Source organism: Solenopsis invicta, chromosome 12 (assembly GCF_016802725.1).
Source record: "Solenopsis invicta isolate M01_SB chromosome 12, UNIL_Sinv_3.0, whole genome shotgun sequence".
Taxonomy (NCBI): Eukaryota; Metazoa; Arthropoda; class Insecta; order Hymenoptera; family Formicidae; genus Solenopsis; species Solenopsis invicta.
The window spans coordinates 12,418,085-12,430,470 of NC_052675.1; positions in this window are offsets into that span (position 1 = coordinate 12,418,085).

Genomic DNA, 12,386 nt, shown 5'->3' on the forward strand with positions numbered 1-12,386 from the left:
AAAAAATTGTTTTTGACTATGGTATTCCATAGTTTTCGAAAAGTTCTAGAATTCTCAATAGGTTATATTAACACAATTCCGACCTATATATGGTATTTAAACAATTTTTATACCCGTACGCTGGCACCGCACAACAAGAGTGAAGTATCATCTTGTTGAGAGTTCTGGACGAGTTCTTGGCATTTTTCGATAGTTCCGCAATAGTTCTAAAGCTTTGTATAAGTTTCGTCAAGAGTTCTCGCCTCTAACCTTTTTTTCATAATTTTTAAGTGAGAACGTTAGCACCGCATTACAAGAGCAAATTGGTATACACTTCTTTTTAAGTCGTTTTACACATTGGTATGAGTATAACGACTTAAAAAAAATAAATAAATAAATCCCAACCAAGATGTAAATCCACATGTGATATTATAAACTAAATATGAAAAAACCGTAAGTTTTGCCAATGTTTTCACTTTATTATTTATACAATTCTACTTCTCATTCTCATGTATATAAATTTTAAATTATATTTGAAGCTGAATTATATTTTGTTTTCAATTTAATTAAAATTTAGTTTAATTTTTGTTTGCGTTTAATAGTTTATAACAATATAACGTATTACAAATTTTATTACATAACACTTTTATGTCTGTTTAGGAATGTACAAAATCATTTTTATTTACACAAACAACACACGCATGTAAACAAACGTACACAAAACATACACACACAAAGCAGAGAGGGTTTAGAGTCATTAATACTACAAAAATGACAAATGTCAAGAAATCGTCCAAAACTCACAACAAAATGGACCGATGTGAAGTTAGCCCCCAACTTTATAAAAAACAAAAATGCTTAATACAGACCGATTGTACTTTGTTTGTATCCGTTTGTACAACTTTTCTTTTCATTTGTACGTCAAGGAATAAAATGTTATAAAAGGGTGAAAAAATGGCCAAATTAACAAATTTTTAAATTTCGTTTATGCCATTCAATGTACCCGTCACCTCTTCATCATTTGTACCCGTTTGTACCACCTTATATTCGTTTGTACTTCAAGAGATTTAAACATAAAAAAAAGCATAAAAATGAAAAGCGCTGTATCTCCAAACCCTTTGATGTACAAACGAAAACAAGAGGTACAAATGATTACAAACAATGCTCTTTCGAATGGCATAAACAAAATTTAAAAATTTATTAGTTAGGCGCTAGCCATTTCTCCATACCCTTAATATTTCTTTACTCCTTAAGGTACAAACAAAAAGAAAAATGGTACAAACTGGTACAAACAAAGTACAAACAAACAACCTGTGTTAAGCATTTTTATTTCTTATAAAGTTGGGCGCTAACTTCACACCGGTACGAAATGGTACTTTACTGTTGTAATGCGGTGCTAGCGTTTTCACTTAAAAATTATGAAAAAAATTAGAGGCGAGAACTCTTGACGAAACCTATAGAAAGCTTTAGAACTATTGCGGAACTATCGGAAAATGTCCAGAACTTACAAGGTGGTACTTTACTCTTGTAATGCGATGCCAGCGTACGGGTATAAAAATTGTTTAAATATATATATATATATATATATATAGGTCGGAATTGTTAATGTAACCTATTGAGAACTCTAAAACTCTTCGAGAACTATGGAATACCATAGTCAAAAACAATTTTTTTTCAAAAATTGAGGTGCGGACAAAAAAATTAAAAAAATTTTTTTTTAATATTTAATGAGCAGAACTATTGTTTATACTTATTGAGAACTTTAGAACTCTTTTAGAACTATAGAATTCTATAGTCAAAATCAATTATTTCGAAACTTGAGGTGCCACGCGAGGTGCCACGAAGTTGGCACTACATATTTTTAAATTATTATTTTTAATGTTATTTCGGCAAAACTATTGTTATAAACTAAACTCTAGGAACTCTAAAACTATTGAGGGTGCAAATAGAACTTGCATAAAAACTTGCGGTGCAGAAAAATGAGATGCTAACTTCGCAGAAACTGTTTCTCTTTGGTAAGTTTTATTAGATATAAAGAAATGTATGTGTAAATATTTAATAGTGTTTATAGTGTTATCTAGATTTTTCTTAAAAATAAATAAAAACAACGCAAACATAGTTCTATGGTAATACAATTTAGGTCTGCTTTATCTTTATGGTCTTTAATAACTAGAAGAGGCTCACATTTCGACAGCATGCAATCCTTACCTTTCGAGAAAGTTTGACAAGATATAGGCAGAACTTGGACAGCACATTGTGCGAACAATGGCATCGTCTTAGACACCCGTTTGTCTTGCAGTGCCATAAGATACGCTCGGCTTGGCGATTTATTGGCTAATACACGCTAAATTGACAGTGGAATTCGAACAGCTTGTAAACGTAAGATAGCTGTTGAGGAAGTTTGTTCTACTTCAATCAAAGTTTCCGCGAAAAGTTTCAGGACTATTAAATCAAAAGTGAAAAAAAAAGAAAATACATACAAATAATAGGAATATTTAAAAACTAATAGTTATTTCTATTATTTATTGTGCAACAATAATTCTCTAATTTCTTGTTGTAATAATAAGTAATAAATTATTGCTTTAATAACTCGTTATTGGTTATTACAACAATAAAGCTTGAAACAAAAGAACATAATGATTATTGTTATTTAAGTATTTAAAGTACATTTCTTATTTTAATGTAATAAATACCGTGTTAAATATCGTAGAAAGATTAGTTAGTTTTTTTATGCTTTTATTAATGTTTTAATAATTATTGACAATGTACTCAAAAATTTTTAACAACTCTATAAAAATTTAGTTGTTAGAATAATAAAACATGCGCCATCAATATAATCTATTTAGAGACCTTAAATGATCCACCATAGTTCTCAAATTACTCTTTCTATTATGCAATTATAATGTAATGCCATCATCGCTAATATAATGGCTATCGAATGAGATGTCCTTTCATCCTATCTAGAACAAAGGAGCTCTCATGCACCAGGAGCCACTCAGGTACAGCTATCTATCTGGCTTTGACTACCTATAACCTATATTATTCACCAGTTGATAAATCTGTGAAAGGGTTTATTTTAAATAAGGGTTCTCAATTATATACGCTAAATAAGGCTGTGTAATTTACCAAAAATGTGTTAAAAATATGTTTTTTAAAATATGTGTACGCATTTTTTTTATGTATCGGTAATTTGTAAAACGATAAGTAAAAATCAATAATCTTTAAATTGCTTTTTATACAATATTTAATTAAATGCTCAATAACTTTGCTGATAAAATAAATTTCATTGAAAAAGTACATCTTCTGATATTCGAAAAGTCTTTGAATTCAAAATATGACAAAAGATTGATGAAAGGCGACATGTATCTCGGCAATGTTCGGAATCGCCCATTTCAGCTACATGTTTAGTGTTCTTGGTACGAGTGATATTTTTTGTAGTACTAAAAGGCTGTTCTAAAACTCGGCAACTAAAGAACACCGTTGGAAAACATTATTTTATGCGTAGCGTGGAAAAATATTTATTGCTACATGCGTTTGATTTTAAAAGCAGTATTTAAAGCTGCAATATATAAAAAAATAATCTGGTATTACAATCTTTTGCGTACGCATACCATGGTACGGGCCACAATGAGAGTCAACTCTAGCTCTTTATTTCATGTATCAGTATATATCGATAAATAGGGCGTCATGTAAAAAATTTATTTAAAAGTTTTGCAAAATACAGGATACGTTACATGCACATTCAAAATGTTAGCAATAAAATTTTTACGCCAACTATGACAAGTTTTATGTGCGAGTATTGTGCATCCAATCGACATCTATCTCAAAGTTTCTGATCACGTTATATAGCATATGTCAAAACTTTGACTTTGGTCTCATTGCGGATACCAAAGTTCATCAAGCTAACTTCGACCACCAGCCATCGACTTGTTCTATTGTTACTGAAAAGTCGTTTGTCCACTCAAACTCATGAAATTGATCTGTTAGTTGCTGAAGCGTTTAAAACTTAACACTAAAGAAACCTCAAGTAATTGCAAATAATGTCAAAGTACGTGAGAAAAACATAAAAAAATAGTTATAATTTGTGTGGAAAAGATAATTGCATTAGTAAATTAAATCTATGTTTATTTTTCATATATACAACCAAAGGTTGCCAGCAGTCATAATAAATGATATAATTAGATCTTCATAAAAAAAATTTGTACAATTATAAAAATCAATTTTTAATTTTTTATTATATTGATTTTAATTAATTTTTTTAATTATCTTTATTATATAAGTATTAACGATTATTTCCTGGAATGATTTTTCCTTCTAATATTTTTAATGGATTGATGCAATAAATGTACCTCATTTATATAATTTATAATATAATTATATAAGATTACTTTCTATTAAAATTAATTTCTATTAAACACATAACATTACTTACTATTACATTACTTTAGCAAATTAGAAAGCAGTTCAAACAGAAAAACTTTGAACACAATAAATAAAAGTTAAAAACCAATTAAAAGCATTATTTTGCTAGCCATTTATAAAAACTCGTAGGCCAAGTTTTTTTGAAAAATAAATATTCATTATTTCATATTTTTGTGTTGAAAAATGTTTTCAACAATTTAAGCAAAAATTGACTTTAAAAATATACATAGTATCACTTACCAACACTGATGCACAATAATGGAGTTGAAACTGCATTAATCTATAACAATAATAAATATAATCAAGTTAAAATAATTATTGTATTATGAAACTTGGGCGCATATTTTTATTAGCAAATTACTTCTAACACATATTCATGTAGATGTCACACTTACATAAACCTTGAAGGTATATACAATGAAACTAAGAGAAAAGGAACTTATTTTTCAAACTTTGCAGGTAACTTCCACATACTATCCAAAAATTGTGTGCAAAGTTGTAAGAATAGAGTCCCTCTTATGTAACATAAACTATAAATTTTCAGTACTAGCAGTTTATATCGGAACGCAGCCTGTTATATTTGATCATCTATATGACCATATCTGGGTTCTAGGTTTTAACTAGTCATATACTAGTCAGAATGTGTGTGCCAAGTTGTAAGAATGAGTTCCTCTTAGAAGAAAAGATGTGAGCAAATTAATTTCAAAAAGTGTCTTTCTTTGAAATAAATTTTTCATAATTTTTTCTAAGGGAGACTTATTCTTCAAACTTTGCAGATGACTTCCACATACTACCCAGAAATTGTGTACAGTTTTAAAAATAAGTCCCTCTTAGAAAGAAAGTCATGAGCAAACTAATTTCAAAGGTAAAGGTTTACATGTTTTCTCTTCAAAATTAATTTATTCACTTGACTTTCTTTCTAAGAGGGACTCATTCTTAAAATTACATACAATTTCTGGATAGTATGTGGATGTCACCTGCAAAGTTTAAAGAATAAGTCCCTCTTAAAAAAAAAGTTGTAAAAAATTTATTTCAAAGATTTACACTCTTCGAACTTAATTTACTCACATCTTTCCTTCTGAGAAGGATTTATTCTTACAACTCAGCGCACATATCCTGGCTAGTATGTGTGGAAGTAACCTGCAACCTACAACCAAGAAATTGTCAGATAGATGATCAAATATGACAGGCTGTGTTCCGATATATACTGCCAGGACTGAAAATCTATAGTTCATGTCACATATACTATAGATTTTCAATACTAGCAGTGAATTTCAGGACGCAGCCACAGTAGACTATGCCATTTACAATTTATGAATATTTATACACTCTGCATATTTCATGCGTCTTGTTTGTTCACATGTTTTCTATATGTATAAAATATTAAATAGAATTCTATCTCAAATTCTATCGCAAATTATAGATTGTCTAAAGAGGGCTTTATACTATAATTACAAAAATACCTATGCAAGAACACAGATTTACAATTAATAAAATATGACAGATTGCGTTCCGATATGCACCAGCAGTACTGAAAATCTATAGTTTATGTCACAAATACTATAGACTTTTATTAGTGGCAGTAAATTTCGGTACGTAACCATATATGCAAGAACGCAGAAATACAATAATTAATAAAATATTTACCAAATTGCCTCACGGATGCCACCTCCAGGATGGAAGTCTGCTGACAACTTGTTTCGTTGTTTCGAACCACATACGTTAACCGTAAACACGATCGGCCGATTTGGCACTCTCGATATTACGCTGATATTTCATCACACACGATCGCGAACGCGAATAAAAGATGAAATGCACGCGAGAGAACAGGCATTACATTGCAAAAAGGACCGAGCGACCAATGCGTCACGACACCTGAGACAGCAGCGAGTCGTTTGAATGGATGCACGCGTAAATAGAAACGAGACAAACTAACTCCCGATTGCAAATCTTGTACTCATGATCGCATGACGACTAGTAACGGTTCACTTGACATTCGCGATATTCTACTGCGTAGATGAAGCATTCTATTTCAGCGAATACGATTGTGCACGAACTGCAAGCTACGCCACAAGGACACACGATACTCACGATTACGAACGAGAACGATCACTTCTGCGTGCGACACTGCGATTCATTGCGTATCAGAATACTCGTCCGCAATCACATCGACACTCTCGAGATCGTATTTTTACACAATTCGGGTTTAAAGCACGCAAGAAGCACGGAAATGCTTTGTTGTAACATCCGACAACCGGCGAAATAAATATGGCGCAGTATTACGCAGTGTTGCGCAGTATGGCGACGGTAAGGTTGGTAGCAGTGGTGCTGTAACGCCGGAGCAGTGAGAGCTCACGACGATTGCCGAACGGCGGCGGAGATGGCCGAGCCGTCGTGCGCCGAGCGGGAATAGTGAGAGTAGTGGGGGAAGCGCCTGACTAGACTAGACGGCACGTGATGCGTAGTACGTCACGGCGTGGCCTTGTCGGACGTTGACCTTACGCCGCGATCAACACATTCATCGGTTAGCAGCGTGCGCTTTAGCTAACGTAGTTTCAGCTCAACAATTACTACACTGCTAATGAGACTTACTTGCGCCGCATCGCATTCTCGTATCATTGCAAACTCTTGTATCATTTATTTAATCTGCTTACGCGTACCGACGCTGGTGAAAATAATGTTTATTAAATATTTATTAAAGTGTTAAGGAGACGTTTTCATTGATAAAATCTCGCGTTTCTCGTGTCTTAGCTACGGTTTTGAGAATATAATGCAAAGTATTGTCAGGATCTACTTTCGCGAGTGTTATATAAAAAAAAATATAGTGTCTTCAATATTGAAAATCTGGACAATCTGACAATGAGAGGAGGAGGCCTAGTAGAGGCATCAAGCATCGGTGGAGCAACATGCGGTAAATATAATTTATTTATACATTATATCTTACGCGTGGAAGAGTTGATCATTTTTTAATTGAATGTTCAGAATATAAAAATTAGAAAAAAAAATTTGCACAAATCAGCACAAAATTTTCAAAAAAAAAGGGTAAAAAAAAGCGCCAAGTGTGTGTATGCACCTCTTAAATCTTTATTCTTTCTACAAAATCCAAGTGGTACTATCTTTGTATCTTTATTGAATAATTTTCCTGTTATAACCTATGTGGTACTTTAATTTTTATACAGAACCTAAGTACTATCTCTGTATTATCATTGAAAAATCTTCCTATTTCAACCTAAGTTGTACTTACTTAAAAATAAATATCTTAAATTTAATCTAATCCAACCTAAATGTATTTTTCAAAAAAATGTATGAAATTTTTTAATTGCGCCAATTATAAAAAAAAATATATTAATGTACCAATTATAAAAAGAATATATTGATTTGAAATAACGTAGGGCACGGTGAGAAAAAAATAAAAACACTTTTATTATACAATTCGATCCCAAGCTATCGATTGAGACTACTCAGAACTTGATCGGTTTAACCGTTACTGAGATTTGATAATCTTGATCTCGCATAAATGAGGGTCGGTCTGCCTCCCTTCGCGTGTACTTGACGCGAGACGCGATCGCGCCTCTTGATTTAAGGATATTATGATTCAAAGAGTTTCACTGTCTTTTATTGCTATAGTATAATTTTTTTTTAATAAATGAAGGTCATCAATTTCATTAACACTTTGTTTTTACAAATTATATATTGTTTACCAAAAAACTAAAAATAAAGCTTTGAAATCATAAATTCAAGCTATTAGAAAGTTTTTTGTCAAATAGTAATTTTATAATACTGTTTATTATTTTGCAATAATTAATATTTTTAAAAAATAATAAAAAATAAGTGTTTGAGAAATTTGGCTCTAAAATTGACTATAATAACAGAATTCAGACGTAGAGAAATAAATCATGAAACAAAAATAAATCAACAATATGTAATTAAATATATTTCTATATATTTAATAATAATTTTAATTATCTTAAAAAATTACAATTAACCACTTTAAAAATAAAAGTATTTTAAAAATTAAGAAATAAAGATAAACAGTTTATTTAAAAACTAACCATCTATTATAAATGAAACACATAACTTATTTACCACGATGAAAAAAATAAGAAAATAAAAATATACAAAAATAAAAAAAATAATTGTAAGATGCTATAAACAAATAAAATAATCAAATATTATCAATGATATATTCACTATTATTCTTAAACCATGCAATTTGCAAAAAATATTAAATTTTATTCTTGTATTTAAAGAACTTTGTTTTAACTGATTTTACATAGAAACAAACTTTAAATGAACCATGTATGAAAAATACGAGTTTTTATTTCTTTAATTATCTAAGCAGATTTTTTTTATAGCGCAAGGTTTAGTTTCCAAGAAATATAAGAATGTTACTTTAGGAAACTTATAATATATATTTTTCTGTATTTTTATGATTGTATATATTTTATCACAACGATGAAAATGTAAATATTTTTATCCAAACTTTAAATAAAGATAGACAAAAAAGTGATTAATGCATTTTATAAAAGTGACAATATATCTCGACAAATTATGAAAAATATTATATTTGAATAAGAAATTTAGAAATAAATTCAGAAATTAATTTTATAAACAATATTAACACTAGTAATGGAACATAACAATCTAACTGTTAATTAAAATACTAAAATTATTTCACGGTTCACATTATACAACATCATTAATTTAATGATGTTGTATAATGATGTATCGCCTATGAATTATTTGACTACATAATTTTTGATCTATAAGTTTGTTAGGTCTCGGATAAATCACTCACCGCATCGTGATAATTTTAATGATTTGCACAAAGCAGCAAAAACGTAAACGAATGGACAATTTCGTAATGCGCTATTTATACGATCGAAATGCGAATTTCATTTCCGCATTGACGAGAAATGAAAGCGTGCGATGACTGCGGGTAATGGTTGCGGTATCAAACGACAATAGCATTGCTTTGCAATATTTAGCCCCACCGGCTAAATGTTAATACCAATAATTAGATTCCACATCATTGCGGAACCGTGAGCGAAATAATAGTGATTTTTACCGGCGAATAATTAAAACGGCAATTTTGTCACTGATGATGACAATTCTCCTCGTTGAAGCTCATTCAGTTCATTTGCTCCTCTTGCCGTCGTGCCTTCGAGCTTTTATCCTCTTAGTTCTATTTATTCAAATTAAATGCTCTGCTGTCTGTGAAACTTTGTCGTCACTAACGGACACCAGGACCATCGAGAAATAGTGCATTTTATCATGTGGATACTAAAAGTAATTCGCGAGCACCGGCTTCTCTGAGCGAGCTTAGTTGCAGAACTCCGCAACTTGTATACGCTTTGCAATAAAATGGCTGTCGCATATTCTCACGGAGTGCGCTATTCATCTCTGTCGACATAGACTCACCAAGAGAGTAATTAGAATATGAAAAAGTACGACTATCAGAAGAAGCAATTGTGATATGTACATAATAACGAGATATGTGTGAAAAAACAAAGTTTTGTGTTACAAAATTACAAAATTATAGCGCATAATTATTTATCCTATTAGCATTGTTTTATTTTTTAATAATAAATTCTTTAGATAAGTTCAAGTCTTTTTTCTTGTTTCCAAGTGTGTTAAAAAAAGTTTTTGCACAAAAAAGTTTTGCATAAATTCATAATTAGAATAATAATAAGGGAAAGTGTCAATGATACTGTGGTATAAAAAATGACTTTTTCAAACACTAAAACGAAACAAATTATTTCAGCGCTGAATACGAATCCACTGTCCAAATTGTTACAACACATTACATTTTAAGAAATTAGCAAATTATAGTTTTTTTGTAAAATATTTTTACGTATTTTACGTGTTTATTATAATTATGATATGTAACGTATTGGACAAGTTTGATTGCAATCAGAATTAAGTATATTGATAGAACCTACAGTTCTCAAAAGAAATTTTTGGTGTCGACTATAGCAGATAAATATTCATGGTTAAATAAGAAATATTCATGGTTAAATTGCAAATAAGCTGTAAATTAGGTCATTAACAATTTACCAACTAATTTTTAATTATGTTTATTTAAATTTAAAGGTTCCTGAATACCAATCCAATGTCAAAATTAACAAATTTAAAATGGTGAATTCAATACGCTGATGCCAAAATTAAATTTTTCCAACACGTTACGTAGTTATGAAAAGCTTTATACGTAAAAATGTCTTTTTGCAAATTTCTCAAAATTGTGGTATGCAGTAATTTGCACAGCAAATTTGTATTCAGCATCTGAGAAGAACTATAGAAACCGACTACTTTTATTCTGGTCCTTTTGTGCCATTAATAAATAAAATTTTGGCTGAAGAAAATGTAAAGCAGGCACAACTTCTTAGTGAATAATAATTTTTACAATCTCCAATTTATGCAAAATAATAATTTAAATAAAATTTCAATGCAGCAAAATTTTATTATCAAAATTATATGATCTTTAACTAATTCTTTAACTAGGTAACACTTGCTTTACTTGATTTGCTATAAAATTTAATAATTCAATAACAAAGATATATGATGCTCAAAATTAAAAAAAGTACAATGCACGTTAAATGAGGTACTCTGTACATGATAAATTTTTCATCTCATCTTTAGAGTAACATTATCGAGTTGCTGCCATTATGAGAAGCTTTGTTTCAGCATAAGGTAATAGTCGTCCGTTTTAAGCTTGTTCATGAAGTTCGGACCTGTCATCAAACTTTCAAGAAACTACCTCTCTGGACACAGATGCAAAACTGTAGAGAGGTATCATCAAATTATGATTATACAATAGAACACGTAATGTGTCTAAAGCATTTTTTAGAAACAAATTTATTTATCATTTATCAATATTGGCACATGTTTTACACAGATTATTCTTTGATTCTCTGCTTTCTACGAACACTTTTGTTAGTGATTGTACTAACAATTTGACATAATAATATCGTAATGAATATAAAATTTTTTGTCGTCTTTTTATTACTTTTATGTAATATGATCAACTTTCCAAAAATAATAGTTTATACATTTATAAAGCAATGTGTTTTATCTCTGATAAAATATACATTTCATGAAAGTTAAAATTTCAAAACATTTGATTAGAGTTTCTATCTGACGTGAGAAGGAATAAGTACAGTTTTTTTTTCTACCACACAATGGAGATGACTGCTTAGGGAATTGCGCTACTGGGGGAGCATTTTAATTTTATCCACGTTGAAGAGAGAAGATCTGAACGTTATCCAGCTGCGTTGTTTTAAGTAAATAAGCTTTGCTTATTTATTTTGAATTGTTTTATATTACTTGTCAAATTCCACTGGAAACTTAACGCAAAGAGCGGATTATAATCTGAGGTACTTTATTAATTTATAAGATACAAGCAAAAAATATATACAACACAAATTATAATATCAATTAAAATAAAAGTTTAATTAATAATAAATACAGCTATTGTAAATTCGCAAAGTAACAACGTTTACTGCAAATTTTTAACTTTTCTTTCAGTTTACAAAGATGAATTGTTATATAAAATAAATTGAAATATGAATACACTACTTCCTCTTTATTTCATAGACATAATTAGATCTAAAAACTTTAATTTTCTTTTTGCCTTTGTAAAAAATAGCTGTTAGCCTATATATATCTACAATAAAATAAGGATAATACGATATTTGATTATATGTATACATACCAATCCTAAATATGTATAATCAGTATATATTTCTATTTTATGTTTCCCTAATCTTTATTATTTTTTTTAGATATTAAATAATTATTTATAATAAATAATAATATTAAATATATCTTTACGTACATGTATGTGTAGGAGAGTAAGTGAGCACATAAATCAGTAAAAAGAATTATTATTTATACATTCAGAGAGTCCCAGAACTGTCGAGAGATGGATGACTTTAGTTGAAAAAATAAGTCGAAAATGTTAAATAAAGTTTTTTTATTCTTTTCTT